The sequence below is a fragment of the Schistocerca serialis genome, chromosome 2 (genome assembly GCF_023864345.2).
Source record: "Schistocerca serialis cubense isolate TAMUIC-IGC-003099 chromosome 2, iqSchSeri2.2, whole genome shotgun sequence".
NCBI classification, from domain to species: domain Eukaryota; kingdom Metazoa; phylum Arthropoda; class Insecta; order Orthoptera; family Acrididae; genus Schistocerca; species Schistocerca serialis.
Window position 1 is genome coordinate 133,626,317 of NC_064639.1, and position 24,639 is coordinate 133,650,955.

General features: G+C 42.3%; 1 protein-coding gene across 3 annotated transcripts in view; it reads left to right on the forward strand.

Moving 5' to 3' along the window:
- Window positions 1–5,357, forward strand: part of LOC126456840 (dyslexia-associated protein KIAA0319-like protein) — a 150,200-nt gene extending 144,843 nt beyond the window's left edge. For all 3 annotated transcript variants that reach the window (XM_050092650.1, XM_050092652.1, XM_050092651.1), the window contains exon 19: window positions 5,245–5,357. The gene's annotated coding sequence lies outside the window, so the exon portion shown is untranslated. The remainder of the gene's footprint in view (window positions 1–5,244) is intronic.
- Window positions 5,358–24,639: the final 19,282 nt, after the last annotated feature.

A 24,639-nucleotide genomic window follows, 5' to 3' on the forward strand; every position in this document is an offset into this window, starting at 1 on the left:
CGCCAAAACCTCTGCGCCAGTAAATAAATTTAAAAAAAAAGGTGGAAGACAAGCTTTTTCCTCCGCCCCGAGTTTCAACCACTGCATTTTCATACATTATCCAATGAATTAAATACAAATTGCGTACTGTTCATCTTCAAATGTAGCAGCATTTCAATGTACTACGAAAATTCGACTGACAGGACTGTTTGGGATGTTTGTCAATATGGCCAACTCTTTGTTCTGAATATTTTCCTACCTGTGAGAAGAGATGGTTGCTAATAGGAACTTCTATGAATTGTGAATCACATGCAGTATTCTCTTCACCATAAGACTAATGCGAATATAAACATTTTGCCATGTATTCTTTCGTGTTTGCTGCTATCTTATTAAAATCCTGTCTGCCTAATAAACTACAAAGCTAGAGTGAGACAACAGCAAATGCGGAAGAATATACATATCGTGTCATGTTTATATTCGTATTATTCTTATGCCTAAGAGTGATACAGTCAGAAATGAAGCATGGCAATTGGTTAGATTTTTAAATCTAAGATGACTCTAATTTCTGTGCAGAATGTAATGTACAAAAGAGGCATCTGCAAAGATTTTCAAACGGAGAAAAATTTTAGCTAAACTCTCATTCAGAACATCTTCTATCATACGCAGTCTATTATTTGGTTCTTGTTGATCATTATCAAAGAAAGCAGCAGTGTAAGTAACAACAAATAGCAGTCTCTTGCCATTGTTTTGCTAATGAGACAATTCCTCTCTTTTTTTATTGTAAGCGGCGGTAGCGCGCACAAAAGCAAGCCATGCCGCGAGCGACGACAGGCCGTAAACACTCGTTATCAGAATGCGACAAACAATGCATGACACAGTACAGTAATGCAGTTTCAGCTTATAGTGACGTAAACACCTATAACAAAGAGAACAGAACTTATCAGATCAAAGAAAAATAAGAAATTGATTCAAACCTGACGAAGCACATGAAAAAGGAAGAGGCATCTGATGCCTGACGCATAGCAATGGCTACCTGGTAAAGCTTAACTGCTAAGCTTACGACATGAACCAAACTACTATAGCTGTATCGTCATTCATTCGACCTAAATTGTGTCTCATATTACAATGGACCAACTTTGTTTCGATTTGGAGGTGCGGCCTAAAACTTTTCTCTCCCCTTGAATTTAGAGTCTCAAATTTCAGGTGCGGCTTAGATTCGGGAAATTTTTTTTACTCGATTTCGAGTCTCATTTTTCAGGTGCGGCTTACATTCGAGTGCGGCTTAGATTTGAGTAAATACGGTAAGCCCCTTCTCTAGAAAGTCATATCAGGGGCCCGACACCAGCCAACGGCTGAATGAACTGAAATCTATGGGCCAGGGCCGCCCGCTCTTCATCCGTCCTCATGCTTATCATGGATAGGTCCTTGTCAGAATCGCAATGGCCACAAAGGAGAAGAAGAAAAAGAAGAAGAATTGGGGCAAGGCTACTCCAGTGACCTCAGAGGAGCCAGATCCCCCCACTCCATTTGATTCTGAACCATTGATGTTGTTCCACCCCCATCAATGACAGGCAGTGATTTTGAGGCATGACCAGTTCTCCTGAACCCTTCGTGCCTAACCTGGACACCCATAACATAATTATTCAGTGAAACTGTAAGGGATATTACAGTCACCTTCCAGAACTACATCACGTTATTTCCTCCTCTTCTGCAAATACTTGTTACTCTACAAGAAACACACTTCACTGATGACCATTCCCCAGTGGTCCATGGTTATCATGCATTCTGTCAAATCGTGCTGGCCCTGAGAGGGTGTCTGGAGTGGTCTGTACATTGGTTCACACAGGTGTCATCAAAGTAAGGATTGCCCTTCGTTCCAAGGTGGAAGCAATAGCAGTGTGAATGCAGATGACATCAGAGATCACTATTTGATACTTTTACATACCTTCAGGCAGGTCACTTAATTACCATGACTTGACCACCTTAGTCCAATAATTTTGTCCCCTTTTCTCCTACTAGTGTATTTTGATGTGCTTCAACCCCTCTGAGGGAGTGTCACTTCACTTGGTAGTGGCCTTCTACTGGACCAACATCTTAATGATCATGATCTGCATCTCCTCAATGACCATATTCCTACCCACTTAAGTGGTATCTTTCCAGATATCTGTCTAATGATCTCTTTCCCCAGTCTCATGACACCACTTCATGGGTCACTATGTGACGATGTTTGTGACAGTGAGCACGCCACCAGTGATCCTGTTGCTGCCTTGCGACTGCCAGACAGGCCGACTAACACATTGGTTGCTTAAAAAAAAGAGTTAACTGGCAATTGTATGCCCTGCTGTTACCTTCACCACCTGTTTGTCAGATTGCATCGATGAAATTGTGCAAGATTTCTCCGACGTAATCACCCACACTGCTGGAATTGCTATTGCTCTTCCTACATGCCCCTCCATTGCTGGCAAGTGCCATTGTTGGCCAATAACTATGCAATAGCTGTTCAGGATCACCGGAGGGCCCTACAACAATTAAAATGACATCGTTTGCTGACCAACCTTATCACTTTTAAGCAACTTCATGCAAAGGCTCGTTATCTAATTAAGCACAGTAAGAAGGAATGTTAGGAGAACTACGTCTCCTCCCTAGGAATGTATGGCTCTTCATCCCTGGTGTGGGCCAAGCTATGCAGACTTCTAGACCACCAATGATCAACAACTGTTCCGGGGTGTGTCCTTAGGTTGGTCTTTGTACTGATGTGTAGGTTCTTGCTGATCACCTTGCAGCCCATTTTGTGAAAGCATCGCCATCCTCTTCTTAGGCAGCTATCTCTCTACTGCAGAAACGACAATTTGAAGAGGACCCTCTATCCAACAAAATTGAATCATGTAATTAACCTTTCACTGACAGGGAACTGCTTCAGTCTGTTGCCTTGTCTCAAGATAAGGCCCCAGGCTCTAATTCAATTCATAAACAGATGATCAGACACCTGAATGTTCTTCCAAGGCTTCATTTACTCAGGGCCTTCAACCATTACTGGCTCGAAAGTGTCTTCCATTCACAATGGTGAGGTAGTATCATTGTCCCAATCTGTAAGCCAGAAAAAAGAAAACGGCATCTCTTGACAGCTGCCAACCGATTAGCCTCATTAATGTGCTCTGCAAACTGCTTGAAAAGATCGTTGCCCTCAGGCTATGCTCGGTTCTTGAGTCTTGGCAGCCTCTTGTTCCCGTAGTTTCCGGTAGGGACAATCCACAACCGAGTACGTGGCCTGGTTGGAAGCAGCAATCCTGAGACATTTTTTTAAATGTCAACACATTATGGCAGTCTTTTCTGACCTACATAAGACATACAACAGTGCTTGTTGCCATCACATTTTACTTACTCTCCATGATTGGCTTTTGAGGCTGTCTACCAATTTTTATTCGTTAGTTTTTATTCTGACAATTGTTCTGGGTTCTTGTTCATATTTCTCTACAGGACATACAGAATGGCACCCCACAGGGCTCTGTCATGAGTGTCATTCTTCCTCATTATAATCAGTGGGATGGTGAGCTCTGATCACCCTGTGCTGTGTGGTGATTGCTTTCACATTTGGTATAGCTCCCATTCAGTAGCATCAGCTCCAAGGCTCGATCCATGGGCCTTTGCATGGACTATTTCCTGTGGATTCCAGTTCTCTCCTACAAAAATGCAGATCATGACAATCTGTTGTTGTACCATGGTGCTGCTCGACCCAGAACTCTACTTGGGTACCCAGCACTAGGAACTTGTTGTACAGTCCCATCTTTTGAGCCTCCTTTTTTATAAAAAACTGATGGTGCTGCCCCATATTAGTCTACTAAAGACTAGTTGCATGTGGAAGCTTAACACTGTCTGCTTTCTTGCCCACACCTCTTGAGGTGTGGGTCGTGTTACTCTTCTCTGTAGTTACTGGCCTTTGGTCTCATCCCTCTGGAATATGGTTGCCAGGTTATGGCTCGCTATGACTTCTGCTTTGAAATTGTTAGACCTAGTCAATCATCGTGGTGTTCATCTGGCCACCTTCTGGATAGACCTGTAGACAGTCTCCTTGTCGAAGTGGGTATCTAACCCCTCAGTTCCAACAGTACCAACTCTTGGTTTCCTATGCAGTTTGTGTTCAACAGTTCCCTGATCATCCTACATATCCCATTCTTTTTTTTGTATATGTGGGCATCAACCTCCTGATACTGCCTTCCATTGGGATTACCAGTTGGAATGTGCCTCATGTCCACTGGTTGGCTTCTGCCCTGTCTAATAAACTCCACACTATCAAGGTGAGTGCTGTTGCATGCTGCTCTTCCTTCCATTCCTCCTGAAAGGAATCTATCATCCTATGTCACCTCTGCATTTTTCATACCAGGCTAACACACAGTTTTATTTTTTGTAACAAACCACCCCCACAATGTAATTGTGGAGCCTTATAAACAGTAAGTCATATCTTGGTGGGATGCCCCCTTCTTCTGGCCCTCCATGCTAAGCATGGCCTCCTGAATTCTTCTCCTCGAATATTGGCAGACAGTTCACAGACAGTTGAACCTTGCAGTAACTTTTGAGATTGAAACCCATCATTCATCTGTTGTATAATAATCACATGTTATTCTACACATTAAAAATGAGTGTGATGCAGTCTTCCTCTTAGGTAGTCATTCATTGTAGTTCAGTCTATAATGCCTTCAGGATAACATTATTTCTGTAGTAGTAAGCATTCTTAAAAACATTTTGATAATGTGTGTATACAGTATGAATACATTCTGTACTATGGGAATGTTGATCACTGATAAAATCTACTGCTTCCTCCCGCCCCTCCCTCCCTCCCTCCCTCCCTCCCTCCCTCCCTCCCTGTGTATATGTGGGCATCAACCTCCTGATACTGCCCTCCATTGGAATTACCAGTTGGAATGTGCTTCATGTCCTCTGGTTGGCTTCTGCCCCGTCTAATAAACTCCACACTATCAAGGTGCTCTTTCAAGGTCCTCTTTCCCCTGTAGAGTTAGTTTATTGTATTGGTGCCACTCCTTTAAAAGTGACGTTATAACTTAGACATGTGTGATATAATAACTACTATGTAAGGACAAATCTACAGTACACCCTTTCATATTCAGTTTGTGCTCTATCAGTACATTTATGTTGGGAAAAAAAGTAGTAGTATGTGGTCAGTAGATCAACTCTAATAAGAAAGCAAAATTAATCAAAGTTATTTATTTTTGCTCTGTTGATTGATTAGTTATGTTTATTTCATTTTAGGTGTTGACATTCCTGTATGAGGCTGCATTTTATTACGCAGATTTCTTCGAATAAGTAAATGTTGGCTATGAAGCAACCCTGAATTGTGATTGATGGCTGGTTAAATCTACAAATCTACAAAAACTTCAGTGACAATGTCTTGTTTGTAATTATTATTACTTTGCTTATCGCAAACAATTTTCACCTCTGGGTGAAAATGCATATTCTTGAGTACATGGACAATGTTTGAATGCAAGCTATGAAAAAGCATTTTCTGTTCTTCATTATTGAAAGTAAGTTTTTATTTTATTGCAGAACAAATTATGGCATTACAATTGTACATAATGTAGTGCATGTTTTTTCATAATTTTTTGGCAGACCCAAAAGCAGCTAAGTGAGGCAGAATGTAAGAATTGCCTCTTCATGTAATTTACTGATAAAATATGATTTTTGACCTGACAGCTGTTATAAATAAGTCAGTATACTGAGAACTTCCTAATTGTGGGAAGGGAGTGTATGGTAATGTAATTTGCCTTACTTTGTTGTAAGTAATATGATCCAATATGAACAGTAATGTTCAATGTTATTTTTCTTCAAAATGAGGCCATTGTTTGTTAGAAGAATTAATTTTTCTAGTTGTGTGTCTGTATGTATTCCAAACTATTTTGTTTTTGTTACACAGTTGTAAAATGAAGACTAACTGTTTTAAGAAATGGGAGAAAATGTATACTGCAATATAACATTTAAGTGTGATTTTGTAGTCCAAGAAGAAGCTAATTTGTTCTATATTGCTTATAAGTGTATGTTGTTGTGCCATTGTTAGTCTCTAAAGTTGCCATATTATGGTATGAGTGAACATTTAAATTCGTTGTGATATGATATGTGATACACCTTACAACCCTGTCATTGTGGTAGCCAAACCTAGAATTTTATTATATTTTCATTCACAAGTTATCTTAATAAGAAATTGTGTGTGGCATTCCTTTTGGCTGATTTTTGAAGATTACTAGTTCAGAAAAACAGGAGAGCATTCACCAGATACACATTTTGAAAACAAATCATTTGCTTAATTCATAGGTTTTCACAGTAGAGCCACACAAAAATCAAGAAGCATTATTTTTTTTATTTTCTTTCACTGTTAATTTATGACTTGCGAAAAATATTGCTTCATCTTCAGCTGTGTAACAAACAAATCAGACACACAGGTTTGGTGCTGCCTTTTCTTAAAACAAAGTTCTGCATGTAGTACAATGGCATAAATTGTGCTACAGAGAGCATGTATATTTAGATTAATATTTGATGTATCACACCCAACTGTGATGATCTTTGTTTATTATGTTAATAGCTATTACTACGCACACTAAAAAATATTATTTCATATGTCAATTTTTTTTATTTTTTTTTTTTTTTTGAAGGTTGACTATAAGATCTTATGAAGCTATTATTTTGATATTCTGTTGCATTGGTGCATTGTAATTGTTTCTTGTTTTTACTGTACCAAAAAAATGAGGAGTTGTCTGATATGCATAGTGTTCGGAATTCATATACAATTGTTTTCTGATCATTTTAAGATACTTAAATTGTACACTGTCCAAAAAGATTGGAATTTCTATAGTGTGAGAAATTAATAAGACTAGTACAATCATTTGTGCAGATTGCAAAAATAAAGAAATAAATATTTTGCCGGAATTAATCACCAGCTGAAATATTAACAAATACTATCTTCATCTGTCGCATAAAATATTATCTTAATATTGCAAGATTTCATCATATTGTTCAAATGATTTATTTGTTAAAAGATTTTCAAAATACACAAATCACAAAAGAGAGAAAAAAATTCAGTTGTGTGAGCCTGTTAATACACTAGCCCTGTTTTCATTGGAGAAAATTATTACAGAGCATTTTATGTGTATTTGAACTTCCACTGTCCAGAATACTTCCCTGTTTGTATCTCATCTTTTGTAATTGACTAAGGAGCTGCCATTCACAAAGTGAAAAAAAAGTTTGTCTTGTACCATAATTCAAAAATGTAGACTGATAAGGATGATGGAATAAATAGTGTCCAAATATTTGCCACAAGTGACCGTCCATCACCCAAGAAATATGGTGCTTTGCTTGAAACAATTACATTAGCAACAACGACAGATATATAACAACATGCACAATGTGCAGTGTGTGTATATGACAATAGTTGATGTAGTAAATATGCATTTATTAGCTGATGTCATTTAGGCAACAGAAAATGAAACATAGTGGATCTTTTTTATATATTTTCTTTTGCAACGAGATTCCAAGGCACTAAAATTTTGACTTATTTATTGTGTATTGCACAAAGAGCCTATAATAGAAAAGTGCCATGTGATATTTTTCACAGTGGTAATAGTTGCTGTCATTTAATACAAATTTATCTCTTTATTCTTAGTACATAGTTTTGTAAGAACACCCTGTTTTTCTAGTCATTTAATCTACACAGTTTTCATATATTTGTGTATTGTTTATAATTCTATGAACGAAAATATAATTTTCCTTTATGTTGTGTGATATATGTTCATCCGTACCATGTTTTGCGAAAGTAAATTCATCACTTGTTTACTGATTAAAAGAAAGATTTTTGTAATGTATAGCTTCATATAGGGCAGAGGAAAAAGTTGTCATCTATTGAGAAGACTCTATTTCCCCCCTTTTTTATTTCTTTATCACAACTCATTTCATTTCCTGTGACTTTGGAATTGATTTTTGATTTAAAATGTAAGAGACTATATTGTCATTGTTTTGTATGAAGAAATTTTTCTTTTTTCATGTATTGTATTGCTATGAGCGGTAAGAAATACAAGGCAACCGGCATCACTATGATAAGTTGTAAAAATATATGTTGTTAAAATATAGTTTACTTTTATGAATTTGTTGTAATGATTATTGATGTTAAGTGATATTTGGATTACAAGTCTGAAAAGAAATATTTTATACTTTAAACACATCATGCACATACAGTGTTACAAAATTGTACAACTGGCATGTAATTTAGGAACTGAAACTTTATTTTGGTAAGATGTAATTGAAATATATCATCTTCGTTGCCTGCACAAATCATTGTTTTACTCCAGAGAAAGCCTGTTATGTATATTAATTCCCTCCCTCCACCCACCCACCCACCCCTCTCTCTCTCTCTCTCTCTCTCTCTCTCTCTCTCTCTCTCTCTGGGTGCGTGCACGCAAGTGTGCATAAACGCTTGGTTTGAAAGTGCTTGTATGTGTACACACCTGTATTTCTTTTAATATCTGTTATGTTTTAATACACTTAGTGCAAATGATACTTAATCTCTCAACTATATGATTATGAAAGATAATGGAGGGGGAAAAAAGGGACAGGTATACACTCTCTCTCACACACACACACACACACACACACACACACACACACATATATCCATCCGCACATATATAGACACACGCAGACATATGTAAAGGCAAAGAGGTTGGGCAGAGATGTCAGTCGAGGCGGAAGTACAGAGGCAAAGATTTTGTTGAGTGACAAGTGATGTACGAGGGGCAGCAACTTGAAATTAACGGAAGTTGAGACCTGGTGGGTAATGGGAAGAGAGAATATATTGAAGGGCAAGTTCCCATCTCCGGAGTTCTGATAGGTTGGTGTCAGTGGGAAGTATCCAGATAACCCAGATGGTGTAACACTGTGCCAAGATGTGCTGGCTGTGCACCGAGGCATGTTTAGCCACAGAGTGATCCTCATTACCAACAAACACTGTCTGCCTGTGTCCGTTCATGTGAATGGACAGTTTGTTGCTGGTCATTCCCTCATAGAAGGCTTCACAGTGTAGGAATGTCAGTTGGTAAATCACATGGGTGCTTTCACATGTGGCTCTGCCTTTGATCGTGTAAACCTTCCGGGTTACAGGACTGGAGTAGATGGTGGTGGGAGGGTCCATGGGACAGGTATTACACCAGGGGCGGTTACAAGGGTAGGAGCTAGAGGGTAGGGAAGCTGGTTTGGGGATTTCATAGGGATGAACCAAGAGGTTACGAATGTTAGGTGGACAGCGGAAAGAAACTCTTCGTGGAGTGGGGAGGATTTCATGAAGGATGGATCTCATTTCAGGGCAGTATTTGAGGAAGTCCTATCCCTGCTGGAGAGCCACATTCAGAGTCTGATCCAGTCCCAGAAAGTATCCGGTCACAAGTGGGGCACTTTTGGGGTTCTTCTGTGGAAGGTTGAGGTGAGTGAGTCCTCCACAACCTTTACAGCAAACCTCAACCTCTTCTCATTGCACACAGACTCAGTCTCTCCCATCTACTCAATCTTCCACTTCCAGCTCCACTCCCCCCAAAACCTCAAAGTTCCAATCAACACAATCTGGAATGACAACACCCCAATTTAGTAGTTAACCTTTCCTCCAAACCTCTCTCCCAATCAGAAACCTCTGTCCTATCCAAAGGCCTCACCTTCAGCCCGACTCCCAGATTCAACCAAACAGCCCTGGTCAAAGATTTACAGTCCTACACTCGTAGTCTCTGCTGCAAATATCACTTTGCCACGAAGAAAAATAATCCTAATCCTACTCCTAATGATCCAACTCCCCAAGACACTATCCAAATTGAACCCTGCCTGGAACAGTTCCATCCTCCGTCACAGCAGGACCCACCTCCTCTTCCTCAAAATCACCCTCTCCAAACCTTCCAGGAATTTCTCACTTCCAGCCTTGCCTCTCAATCTTTCTTGAAAAACCTTAATCCTACACCCAATAGCACCACAGCTGAACCCCAGGCTATCCGTGATCTGAAGGCTGACCGATCCATCGTCATTCTTCCAGCTGACAAGGGTTCCATGACCGTGGTCCTTGATCGCCGGGAGTATGTGGCTGACGGACTGTGTCAGCTTTCAGACAACTCTACATACAAAGTTTACCAAGGTAATCCCATTCCTGATGTCCAGGCGGAGCTTCAAGGAATCCTCAGAACCTTAGGCCCCCTACAAAACCTTTCACCTGACTCCATCAACCTCCTGACCCCACCGACACCCCACACCCCTACGTTCTACCTACTTCCTATAATTCACAAACCCAAACATCCCAGCCGCCCCATTGTGGCTGGTTACCGAGCCCCCACAGAAAGTATCTCTGCTTACGTAGATCAACACCTTCAACCCATTACCTGCAGTCTCCCATCCTTCATCAGAGGCACAAACCACTTTCTCGAACGCCTGGAATCCTTACCCAGTCTGTTAGCCCCGGAAAACATCCTTGTAACCATTGATGCCACTTCCTTATACACAAATATCTCGCACGTCCAGGGCCTCGCTGCGATGGAGCACTTCCTTTCACGTCGAACACCCGCTACACTACCTAAAACCTCTTTCCTCATTACCTTAGCCAGCTTCATTCTAACCCACAACTTCTTCACTTTTGAAGGCCAGACATACCAACAATTTTAGGGAACAGCCATGGGTATCAGGATGGCCCCCTCGTACGCCAACCTATTTATGGGTCGCTTAGAGGAAGCCTTCTTGGTTACTCAAGCCTGCCAACCCAAAGTTTGGTACAGATTTATTGATGACATCTTCATGATCTGGACTCACAGTGAAGAAGAACTCCAGAATTTCCTCTCCAACCTCAACTCCCTTGGTTCCATCAGATTCACCTGGTCCTACTCCAAATCCCATGCCACTTTCCTCGACGTTGACCTCCATCTGTCCAATGGCCAGCTTCACACATCCATCCACATCAAACCCACTAACAAGCAACAGTACCTCCATTATGACAGCTGCCACCCATTCCATATCAAACAGTCCCTTCCTTACAGCTTAGGTCTTCATGGCAAACCAATCTGCTCCAGTCCTGAATCCCTGAACCATTACACCAATAACTTGAAAACAGCTTTCGCATCCCACAGCTACCCTCCCGACCTGGTACAGAAACAAATAGCTAGAGCCACTTCCTCGTCCCCTCAAACCCAGAACCTCCCACAAAAGAACCCCAAAAGTGCCCCACTTGTCACAGGATACTTTCTGGGACTGGATCAGACTCTGAATGTGGCTGTCCAGCAGGGATACGACTTCATCAAATGCTGCCCTGAAATGAGATCCATCCTTCATGAAATCCTCCCCACACCACCAAGAGTGTCTTTCCGCCGTCCACCTAACCTTCGTAACCTCTTGGTTCATCCCTATGAAGTCCCCAAACCACCTTCCCTAGCCTCTGGCACCTACCCTTGTAACCGCCCCCGGTGTAATACCTGTCCCATGCACCCTCCCACCACCACCTACTCCAGTCCTGTAACCCGGAAGGTTAATCAATCAAAGGCAGAGCCACGTGTGAAAGCACCCACGTGATTTACCAACTGACATGCCTACACTGTGAAGCCTTCAATGTGGGAATGACCAGCAACAAACTGTCCATTCACATGAACGGACACAGGCAGACAGTGTTTGTTAGTAATGAGGATCACCCTGTGGCTAAACATGCCTTGGTGCACAGCCAGCACATCTTGGCACAGTGTTACACTGTCCGGGTTATCTGGATACTTCCCACTGACACCAACCTATCAGAACTCCGGAGATGGGAACTTGCCCTTCAGTATATTCTCTCTTCCCGTTACCCACCAGGCCTCAACCTCTGCTAATTTCAAGTTGCCGCCTCACCTGTCGTTCAACAACATCTTTGCCTCTGTACTTCTGCCTCTACTGACATCTCTGCCCAACCTGTTTACATTTACATATGTCTGCCTGTCTCTCTATATGTGCGGATGGATGTGTGTGTGTGTGTGTGTGTGTGTGTGTGCGAGTGTATACCTGTCCTTTTTTCCCCCCTCCTAAGGTATGTCTTCCCGCTCCCGTGATTGGAATGACTCCTTACCCTCTCCCTCTTTCCCGATGAAGCAACGTTGGGTTGTGAAAGCTTGAAATTTGTGTGTGTTTGTGTGTTTTTTATTGTCTCTATCAACATACCAACGCTTTCTCGTTTGGTAAGTTACAGCATCCTTGTTCAAATCAAGGTATATAATAACAAAGAACAAGCAATTCACAGGAACATAATCTGTACATTCTGCATCCCAAAATATTACAAAAATTGATGAAGCATCAAATCAACAAATATTTGAATGACAGTAAGTTACTAAAAGGTAATCAGCATGGCTTTCAGGCAGTCAAAAACACACAAACATCACTAACCTGTTACTCTGAACAAACAGAAATCTAGAAAAACATTGTGTAATAAAAGTTAATTTACAAACCTTTAAGAGAAACGGGAAGCACTAGGTATTCAAGAAACTGGTTTCAATGATACCTATAAAATTGGATGTAGAATGAAGCACTTGATGTCACCTTGCTCCAATCAAAAAATCAGTTTAGTGATGTGGTGTGGGAATAGGAATTGGAATACCCCAAGACATTATTCTAGGTTCCATATCATTTCTTATCTATGTAAATGACATACAGACTCCAGAAACTGCAGACAATGTCAAGCTGCATATAGATTGACATTGAATACAAATAAAACAAACTATATGCAATGTGTGGAAGTAAGTCAAAATGCAAACCTAGAGCTGGTTTTGGGTGATAAAGCCACTGAAAAAGTAAAAACTACAAAAATGCTGGGAATTCTTGTTGATGAAGAATTATATTTTATTGACCATGTAATAAAACTTACACAGAAACTAAATTCAGTTTGTTTAGCTCTTAGAAACGTTGCAAGTATGTGTACATCAGAAGCTGCAAAGATGTCGTATTTGGCTATTTTCAGTCTTTTGCAACATATAGAATAATATTTTGGAGTTCCGTCACATTTGTTACAATAGAGGGATATTTTTTTGTAGAAAATTTAAAGAAGTTGAGGGACACAGAAATAAGATTTAAACCAAAAATTGACAAACGACATACAATGAAAAGGGTATTTACAGATAAGGAACGACGAAAAGCATCGGAACGAATGAAGAGAGACTGGGCCACTCGGAAGGGGAAAATACCAAAGAAGAGGACCAGAAGTGATTGACTGAAGTGGTCCAATGAGGCCGTAAAAGCAGAAGAAGAAGAAGAAGAGGGATATCTGAATAACAATGCATCATCCTCCACAGACACCTGCATTCAGCAAGCTTAAAATAATAACAGTACCTACAATAATACACACAAGTGTGTTTTATTATCTGGACCCACCTCAAAGAATTTCAGACACATTACAATACCAAAAATAGCACAGCACTCGAGACACAGTGAACAAAAAGAACTAGCACATAGAAATCATGTGAACCACAGCTTTACAACAGGTTGCCAGTGTACATCAGAAACTTGCAAAAGGAAAATAAATTTCAACAAAAATATAAAATATTTCTACTCAATCAATGCTTTTACTCGCTAAGTGACAGTGTCGACCAATAACATTTTTCTGATGTTGTTTATCTTACGACAGTAAAATACTATTTTTTGAACCTTAACATTTCCATCATAAACACACACACAGACAGTGGACAGCTATTGTCTAATTTAAAACCTTTCCTTAATCATCGTTCTGTATAAAAGGATTTGCTGGTTGGGGACAATAAAAGTGAATGCACATAAAGAACTCACTATAATTTTCAATTAGAGATGGGAGAGGAAGAGATGGAACAGAGCTGGGGAGGAGGAAATGGTCAAAGCGAGGGAAAGGAGCACATGCACATAATACAGGGTGACGCAGGGGAACAGGAAATTTTGAACGTTACAGTTGGCAGCACTGTAGCGCCAGCAGATGTTTGAAACTTTGTACAATTGATGTGAACGCATTGCCATTTAGTAATCATGGAGAACTGGACTGGTGTGGAACGTGCAGTAGCTGTGAGAGCGTTTTACAAAAATGGTGATAGTGCGACTGCCATGCAGAGAACATTTTGACAGCATTACCAGCTTAGACGTCATGGACGTGTCCCACCTGCGCATGCGATTACAACGTGGGTGCATAAATTTGAAGAAATAGGATCTGCCTTGAAAAAGAAACCTCCAGGTGGCATTCCAACGGTACGTACCCCAGAGAACATTGCAGCTGCTAGAGTTGCAATTGAGAGAAGTCCTCGCCGCTCCGTCGACAGCATGCATCTTCGCTAGGGATTAAGCGACGAAGCTTACAAAGAATATTGCACGAATTAGACTTCCATCCCTATAAGTTGCAGATTGTGCAACACTTACATGAACGAGACCCAGTGTCACGTATGGAGTTTAGTAGCCAGATATTGGCTAAAATCAACGAGGACACGAATTTCCTTGGTAACTTATGGATATCAGACGAAGCTCATTTCCACCTGAACGGATTCGTGAACAGATTCGTGAACAAACAGAATTTTCATTATTGGGCACAGTACAATCCTTGTGAGTTTCACCAGTGACCACTACATAGCGCGAAGGTCACAATATGGTGTGCTGTATCATGTCATGGTGTTATCGGCCCTTATTTTTTTGAACGTGAGGATGGTAGTGCAGTGACAGTAACTTCCGCTCGATATGTTGAAATGCTCCAAACGTTCTTTACACCGAGACTGTAAACATGTGGTTCCAGCAGGATGGAGCCACGTGACACACTGCTCGACAATCGATGGCAGCAGTTCGTCAATTGTTTGGAAGAGGCATTATTTCATGTAATGTTGACATTGCATGGCCTGCGAGATACCCTGATCTTAGTGTGTGCAACTTCTTCCTGTGGGGATATCTTAGAGGCAAGTTGTACCGTACACGTCCTGCAACAATCCATGAACTGAAGGAGAACATTGAAAATGAAATCACTGCCATTCCCCAAGATTTGCTACACCACGTATTACAGAGTTTTCATAACAGGCTGTTAGAGTGTGAATGCCGAATTGGAGCACATCTTTCCGATGTCATCTTTAAAAAGTAAAGAGACACTTTTGGACATTTTGATTGTAAAGACATACTGAATAATGGCATACTAGTTTTATGAATGTATTCATGGAAATGACGTTATTTCGAAATTTCCCGTTTCCCTGCGCCACCCTGCATATGTGACATACACATATGCAGACAGACATAGCCACAGGTGAAAGGCTAGTCTGTCTGTAGACATTCTGCGCTGAGCTGCTGGAACTGGCATTCATGTGTTCATGTGTGTGTGAGGTGTGCTTGCCTGTGTGTGTGTTTCTCTTTTGCTTATGAAGGTCATGGGCAACAGCTTTGTGTAAGAGTCTTAATTGTGCCTGTCTGCAACTTAATGTGTCTTCCTTATGCCAAGTAGCAATCTATCTTTTCCTGCATTGTTGATACTCTACCTTGAGTTACCATTGTTTGATTTTGCAAACATAAAAGTATATGTTTGTATGTTCCACATCTCCTCATAATCCACTGGATCATATCAACCAAATTTAGTACACATACCACTTACTGTCTGGAAATAAGTACTGTGGATATTAGTACCATCTAGCTCCCACAGGGGTGAGGGTGGGGATGAAAAAGTGTTGGTAAAGTAGTACATCTAGGCTGCCCTGAATGACTGGCATGTTGTGTGGGTAGTATCAAAATGCATTCCATGAGGTACATGTGTGGATGGGTAGTGCTCTGCAGAGAGATGGGTGAGGAGGAGATTGATAGTGAGGGGGGCAGAATAAGATGGACAGAGAAAGAGGTGAGGAGGATATGGACAGACAGAGAGAAGGAAGGCAGAAACAGATAGAGGCGGGAGAATGAAGTGGACAGAGAGAGAGTTGGGAGTAGGAGATTGGGGCGAGGGTAGACGGAGAGACTGGAAAGGAGGAGGTGGGCAGAGACAGGGAGGGATAAGAAGAGTTGGGCAGGGAGAGAGGAGGACAAAGAAATTGACAGGGAGAGAGAAAGGGGGGGGGGGGGAGAGAAGACGGCTGAGTAGTGTGGGGAGGAGGAGATTGAAAGATATAGGAAAGAAAGTGATTGACAGATAGAAGGGGGGGGGGGGGGATGAGATGGACAGAGAGAGGGGTAGGTGTAGATGGACAGATAGGTGGAGATGGACAGACAGGAAGGGGTGGGTTGGAGAAGCAGATGTATGCAGTATTATGTGAAATACATGTATATGGGTGGAGTTATGGATAAGAGGCTAGTACATAAATACATCCGTATTATATCAAATTGTATCACTTTATATTATTTTGTCTGTATTTTTTATGAATATATTTGTATGTTCCATTTCCTTCTAATGATCTCACGTATAATTTACATGTATATTAGACAATATTCATACAATATTTACTGTCTACAGATGGATAAAGAAATGAACTGTCTCTTTACAGATCAATGCTATTCAAGCTTCTGTCAGCTGAATTTAATGAAGTAAATTAGAAAGAAAGCTGTGCTTTGATAGAAGCTGCTACTTGCTCACTTACAGCAAATAGCTGTTGTTTATCTCATTCATTCATTCATACATACATTAATCCTTGTTCCATAGATCATGAACATGACATTTTGTAGTGATGTGGAATGTGTCACTTTAACATAAGTTTTCTTTACACAAAATAATTATTTAATTTTAATTTTTTTTACAGTTACTACTTCATATCTAACAATTCGTCTCTTGAGTAGAAGGAGTTGTTATTCAGAAATTCTTTTAATTTCCTTTTAAATGTTGGTTGACTATCTGTCACTTTTAATACCATTTGGCAACTGACCAAAGAATTATGTGGCAGCATAATGCACCCCTTTCTGTGCCAAAGTGAGATTTAATCCAGAATAGTGAAGATCATCCTTTCTTCTAGTGTTGTAGCTATGCACTTTGCTGCTATTTTTGAATTGGGATGGATTATTAATGACAAATTTTGTAAGAGAATATATGTGTTGCAAAGGTACTGTGAATATCCCGAGTTCCTTAAATAAATGACTGCAAGGTGATCTTGGGTGGGCTCCAGTTGTTATTCTGATTACATGTTTTTGTGCAATGAATACTTTCTCTCTTAATGATGAATTGCCTCAAAATATGATGTCATATGAAAGCACTGAATGAAAATAGGCATAGTAGGCTAATTTACTGACGTGTTTATCACCAAAAATTGCAATATCCCTAATAGCATAAATAGCTGAACCTAACCGTTTCATCAGATCATCGATGTGTTTCTTTCAATTCAATTTCTCATCAATGCACACACCCAGAAATTTTGAGTTTTCTGTCTTAGCAACAGACTTCTGTTCATAGTCTATATTTATCGATGGTGTTACGCCATTTACTGTACAGAATTGTATAAACTGCGTTTTCTCAAAATTTAGTGAGGGTCCATTTGCAGAGAACTACTTAATAATTTTCTGAAAAACATTATTTACAATTTCCTCAGCTGATTCTTGCTTGTTGGGTGTGATTACTATACTCATATCATCAACAAAAAGAACTAGCTTTGGTTCTGCATGAATATAGAGTGGCAAGTTGTTATATAAAGAACAATAAGGGTCCCAAGACTGAACCCTATGGGACACCATTCTTGATATCTCCCCAGTTAGAGAACTCTGCTGATTTTTACAGACTATCTGTACTGTTAATTTCAGCCTTCTGCAATCTTCCAGTTAAGTATGAATTGAATCATTTGTGCACTGTGTCTTATTGGTAATGTAATACGTTACATTGGCATTTTTCAAAGAAAATCGTTACTTGGATCTTTAAATACTGAGTCATGTTTACATTACACTACTACTTCTTGTGCTGCTCTACAATGGTCACTTGTCATGTAGATTAGAGAATTTTTCAATCTTTCAATCTAGATATTCAGATATTTTGTAGAAAGAGTGTGTGATGAAATATGTTTTAAATTTTCTTTTGAATTTTTTGGACTCTCAATTTCTTTCCTCATGTTAGATGGAAGTTTTATGAACGCCTTTAAGCCAGAGTACTTAACTCTGCTGTGAAGCATTGACAAGGAGGCAAAGGTTACATGAAAATTATTTTTATCTTGTTTTATGATTGTGTACATCACAGTTCAGATTAACCCATTTTTTTGCTATCGGCAACAGAAACCATCGGAGAGCAAATTTACTCGGAAATCGGTGTAAAAATACCAAGATCCTTAAAATGGCTTATGCAAGATGTACAATTATCTACTTCACACAATATTTGTACTGCTCACTTCTGATAACTAAATTCTTTATTTACTTTTGTAGTACTGGCACAGAAGATAATTCCATAAGACAACAGGAATCTAGTGTAGAAATCTTTGATAGACTATGTACTCTATGACTGAGAAATGAAGAGTACTGTAATGGATATTAAGGTTCTACCATATGAAGCATTGGATAGTGACCCCCAGCTACTGATGGTGAGCATGAGAATTGTGAAAGAATTGAAGAAGACAGGAAAGGAGAATTAAAGTATGGAAACACAAGGAAAAGGAAGAATACTAGGAAATTATAAGGTAAAGGGCACCAAAGGATGAGCCAAAAACTGAAGATGAGGAATGAGAACAGTTTAAAAGTGCTATGGCAAAAGCTGCATGTGGAAAGAGAAGTGGCAGAAAATGGTGGAAGGAGACACCATGTTGGAATGAAAGGGTCAAAGAGGTAGTGGTGAGGAAGAACAAGACCTTCAGACTGTATTTCTGAGAAAGGACTGAATTAGTAAGATAAATAAGAAAAATAAAAAAAGAGACAAATAAGACAGTGGCTGAGAAGAGTAGAAAGTGGATGGAAGAATGGACAAAGATGAGGAGGAAGACAGCAGAGGAGGTAAGAAAGTTGTATATGGAATGGTCAAAAGTAAGAGGAGAGGATTGAGAGAGGATGAAACAACGATGGATAGAAATGGGAAAGAGGTTAACTACAAGCACACACTGAAGATAGTGTAGAAGTAGTATTTTGAGCACTTGCTAAATCCAAACAGATTTGGAGATGATGATAACAGACTAAAGGAGGTAGGAATAAGCTAAGGGGAGGGGGATGCAGGGGGGAGTGGATGGAAATGGTATTGTACAAGATGAAAGGAGGAAACGCACCATGTATGGCTGAAGTATATTGTGGTGTCACCGCCAGACACCACACTTGCTAGGTGGTAGATTAAATCGGCCGCGGTCCATTTAGTACATGTCGGACCCGCGTGTCGCCACTGTGTAATCGCAGACCTAGCGCCACCACAAGGCAAGTCTCGTGATACGAACAAGCACTCGCCCCAGTTGGACGGACGACCTAGCTAGCGACTAGATGTACGAAGCCTTTCTCTCTCATTAGCCGAGAGACAGAATAGCCTTCAGCTAAGTTAATGGCTACCAACTAGCAAGGCGCCATTAGCCTTACAGTGATTGTAATTAAAGTCTTCTGTGTATAGTCAAGAGCGATGTACCACAATGATTGATTAAAGATAAGTATTAATCCAGCTACGTACTTTTCTTCATAGCATTAATTACGTAGCCTGTTCCAGTACTTCACGCCCGTCTGCGTTAGTCTAGCGTGCATTTTCAGCCATCTCGACCTACAAGGTGTTGGCCCAGCTGCCGACACATCACATGGCGACGACTCTACAAAGGATCTCGTGTTTTACTTTGCCCTAATTTATTTGTGTCATGGCTTCGCCACATTCTCCAGATGTACTGTCCGAATTTTATCGCTTGCAGAATCAGCAGACGCAGGCGTTATTGGATGCCCTTGGACAGCTCGTCCAGGGTCAACGTGCCATTCAAACCAATGCGGCCGCCGCCGCTTCACCGGTACCGCAGCCACAACCTGCCGTTGCACCACCATTTCGAAGTTTTGATGAAACCCACGAGACTTGGCGGGAATGGTCCCGCCAGTTTGCCTTCCACCTCGCCGCCTACAGAATTCAAGGTATTGAGCGGCAGCCATTTTTGCTTTCTTGTGTCGGTGTGTCCACCTACCGTGTGATAGTGAAATTGTTTCCCCGACGCGACGTAGCAACTCTGTCTTACGAGGAAATTTTGTCTGCTTTAGATGCCTATTTCAAAGAAACAGTTCATGTGGTTGCAAAACGGTATACGTTCTTTCGTACAAAACGTACGGCCGGTCAAACTAATAGGGAGTGGGTAGCAACATTGCAAGGACTTACTGGGGACTGTGCCTTTGACTGTGACTGTGGTCTTTCTTATTCAGATACAATGGTACGTGATGCTATTGCACAGAACGTTTCTGATGTTCGCATACGGGAGCAAATTTTGAAACTAGTTAATCCCTCCCTTCAACAAGTGATAGACATATTGGATAGACAAGACACACTTGACTGTGCTCAGGAATCTTTTGAACCTTCGCCAGCAGTGTGTAACATTAACCGGCCCGCCGGGCGAGCTGCGCGGCCCGGTCAACTGCCATCGCACAAACAAACGCAGCTGCCGCCGCGTTATAAACCAGGTGTGCCGCGCCAGCCTACAAATGCAGTGAAATCGTGCCCGCGGTGTGCTACTAGACATTTGCGTGAACATTGCCCGTCACGCCAAGCTATTTGCTTTTTCTGCAATAGGAAAGGACATGTTCAAAGTGTTTGCCAGAAAAAGCTCCGATCAGACAATCACAATCATTCCAGGCCCTTTGCTTCGCCCCGGAATCGAACCAAGGACACTCAGGATCGTGGACCTTCGCCCATGGACATTCATGTAGTTAATTCCGATTCGTCCAGTGCCACTTTCTCTAACAGTGACTGTGTTCGTCCCACAAAAACTGTGCGTCGACGTCGCCGGAAATCACGTCAATTAGCAAGTGATTCTGTACCAGTGTCTATTCCTATTGCACAAAACAGTCGCTCTTGTCGTCAGCAGGACAATAAACTTTTTGTGGACTTAGACTTTGAAGGCAAAGTGATACCATTCCAGCTCGATACCGGAGCTGCAGTTTCATTGCTCAATCACGACACGTACAAACAACTGGGCGCCCCTCCGTTGCGTGCCGCAAATGTTAAGCTAACCACATATTCAGGACAACACATTCCTGTGTTAGGACAGTGCAGCCTTCTTGCAACATACAAGAGACAAACAAAACTTGTGTCATTTTACGTTCCTCGTTCTTCTTCTGCAATGAACTTGTTTGGTTTAGATTTATTTCAGTTGTTTAACATGTCTATTGTAAATCAGATCCTATCAGTCAATCAGACTGTGCCTTCAGACAGTGTTTCTCGCTTATGTGACGAATTTGCAGACATTATTGCACCGGGTTTAGGTTGCGCTAAAAACTATGAAGCACATTTGGAACTGAAGGTCAACGCGCAACCGCAATTTTTCAGAGCGCGCAATGTTCCTCACGCATTGCGTCGTAGGTCGCAAGAACATTGACCAATGTCGAATCACAAGGTGTGAGTGAATGTGCGCAATGCCTCTTCTCTTTAAGCTCCGCTTCATCGCTTATGCCGTGCAGGTGTTCCGTTCGTCTGGACGACGGAACGCGAACGCGCCTTTCGCCAGTTGAAATCGGCGTTGCTTTCTAATACTTGCCTCACGCCTTTCGATCCCCAGAAACCCCTTTTGTTGATGGTAGATGCATCGGATTTCGGGATCGGTGCTGTGCTTGCGCACAAAGTTGGCTCCCATGATCGCCCTATTGCCTTTGCGTCCAAATTGCTCTCGTCTGCGCAACGAAATTATTCACAGATCGAGAAAGAACCATTGGCTCTCGTGTTTGGTGTTACTAAGTTCCATGATTTCTTGTATGGTCGTCACTTCACCATCATCACAGACCACAAACCTTTGACATCGCTTTTTCATCCGAACAAGCCTGTACCTCCGCGTACAGCGCAGAAATTCATTCGCTGGTCTATTTTCCTCTCGCAGTACCGCTACGATATCTTGTATCGGTCCACTGCTAAGCACGGAAATGCCGATGCGTTGTCCCGTTTGCCGGTTGCTGAGGATAAAGCATTCGATTCTTCCGAACTTGCTTGCCTGTTCATTGATTCGGAAACCGATGAAGTGGTCGAATCGTTTCCGATTGATTTTCGTCGTGTAGCTACAGCCACCGCTGCTGACCCTCTCCTTGCTACTGTTTTGCGTTTTGTTGCTACGCAATGGCCTTTGTCAAAGTCTCGGATTGCGGATCCGTTGGTTCGCAGATTTTTTGCTCACAGGGAGAGACTTTTTGTTCGACGTGGTGTTTTGTTGTTGCGTTCTGATAATGATCAGTCCCGAGTCGTGGTCCCACGTTCGTTACAGTCCTCTGTCTTACGGCTTCTTCACCAAGGACATTGGGGTATAGTGCAAACGAAACAACTTGCTCGTCAGCACTGTACTTGGTTCGGAATCGATGCTGCGATTACGAATATGTGTTCTTCTTGCATGGCGTGTGCCGAACAACAATTCGCACTGCCGCGGAAAGTCTTTGCATGGCCGAAAGCCACTTCCCCTTGGCAACGCTTGCACATTGATTTTGCTGGTCCATTCTGGAATGCTCGATGGTTGGTTCTGGTCGACGCCTTCAGTAATTTTCCATTTGTTGTCCGGATGTCTTCCACGACGTCCTCCGCCACCATCCAAGCGTTGTCTGCTATCTTTTGCATTGAAGGTCTTCCGCAGACTATTGTTTCCGACAATGGCCCACAATTCCTGTCCGCTGAATTTCAGTCATTCTGCCAGGCCAATGGTATTCAACATCTGACATCCGCGCCGTTTTCGCCTCAGTCAAACGGTGCCGCTGAACGATTGGTCCGGACTTTCAAGTCACAGATGTTGAAATTGAAAGAGTCGCATTCTCGGGAGGACGCATTGTTGCTCTTTTTGTCTTCGTATCGCTCTCAGCCCCGAGATGGTCGCTCGCCGGCTGAGTTGCTCCATGGTCGTCCTCATCGCACCTTGATGTCTTTGCTGCATCCGCCGCATCAGGTTCCTGTGCAGCGGCAGACTCCTGCTTTTGCTCCAGGCGACGTTGTATTCTATCGCAACTATCGCGGTTCACGGCGTTGGCTCGCATGGCGCATTCTTCGCTGCCTCGGCCGCGCGATGTATTTGGTTTTGGGGGCCTCTGGTGAGTTGCGTCGGCATCTCAATCAGCTGCGCCTCTGTCGTCGCACGGGTTCTGCCGCTCCCCGTCTGCTTTCAGCGACGGTGCCGTCCGGTCAGCGCCCTGGGGACCCATCTACTGGCTTGCCTCATCCCCAGGTGTTACCGACGCTGCCTTCCATTTTGCCCCATGGCGGCGCGCCGCCGCAGCAGCCGCCGCCGCCGCCTGTTCTCCCGCCGGCGCCGCCCGCATTCGACGCTTCGCTGCAGCCGCCATGCGCCTCCCAGGGTCATGCGCCGCCGATCGCTTCCCGTGACCAGCTGTCCTCCGCCATGGAACTCCCGCCCGCTCCGGACCACATGACGTCATCGCGCGTCGGCTACCCCGACGCAATGGAGGTCGACCCTTCGGCCCCTCCTGTTTCTTTACGGGCGCATACACCGCATGTTGACGTGCACCCTGGACTAGGTTTTCAGGCGTTTCCTAGCTCCCCTCGGACCGAATGGCCGGGTGTGGGTGGCACAGCCTCGCCTGTTGTTAGGCTCCCCACCTCATCGCATACGTCAACATGGGGTCCTCCCCACGGCGGGCGGAAGCCTTATCTCACGACCGTTCGCCGATTTGCGGGGGAGGAATGTGGTGTCACCGCCAGACACCACACTTGCTAGGTGGTAGATTAAATCGGCCGCGATCCATTTAGTACATGTCGGACCCGCGTGTCGCCACTGTGTAATCGCAGACCTAGCGCCACCACAAGGCAGGTCTCGTGATATGAACAAGCACTCGCCCCAGTTGGACGGACGACCTAGCTAGCGACTAAATGTACGAAGCCTTTCTCTCTCATTAGCCGAGAGACAGAATAGCCTTCAGCTAAGTTAATGGCTACCAACTAGCAAGGCGCCATTAGCCTTACAGTGATTGTAATTAAAGTCTCCTGTGTATAGTCAAGAGCGATGTACCACAATGATTGATTAAAGATAAGTATTAATCCAGCTACGTACTTTTCTTCATAGCATTAATTACGTAGCCTGTTCCAGTACTTCACGCCCGTCTGCGTTAGTCTAGCGTGCATTTTCAGCCATCTCGACCTACAAGGTGTTGGCCCAGCTGCCGACACATCATATATGTTGAGATGGTGAAAGCAGCAGGGGAGTCTGTATCATGTGATGAAGGTGGTACAGAATGAGACAAGATTGGAAGAGGGCACTAATTGTCTCTATATTCAAGAAAGGGTGTAGGATGGATTGTAGAAACTAGAGGGGAGTCAGATCTGTGCCAAGATGTAAAAAAAGATCCTGGAGAGCAGAATCTCAACAAGGTATAGAAAAGGCATTTGATAGTGTCTGTAGAGGAAAGGTCTGGGAAGCACTATAAAAATGGGGAGTGGAAAAAGAAACAACAAGCAGAGTGGAGGAAATGTACTGCAGAAGTCTCTGAGTTGTGTTAAACTCAGAAATGAAGGGACAGGCTGGTGCCAGCAAACAAGTGGTGTGAAACAAAGCAGTGCATTGTTATGTCTCCTCTTCATTGTGGTCTTGGATGAGATGATGACTAAGT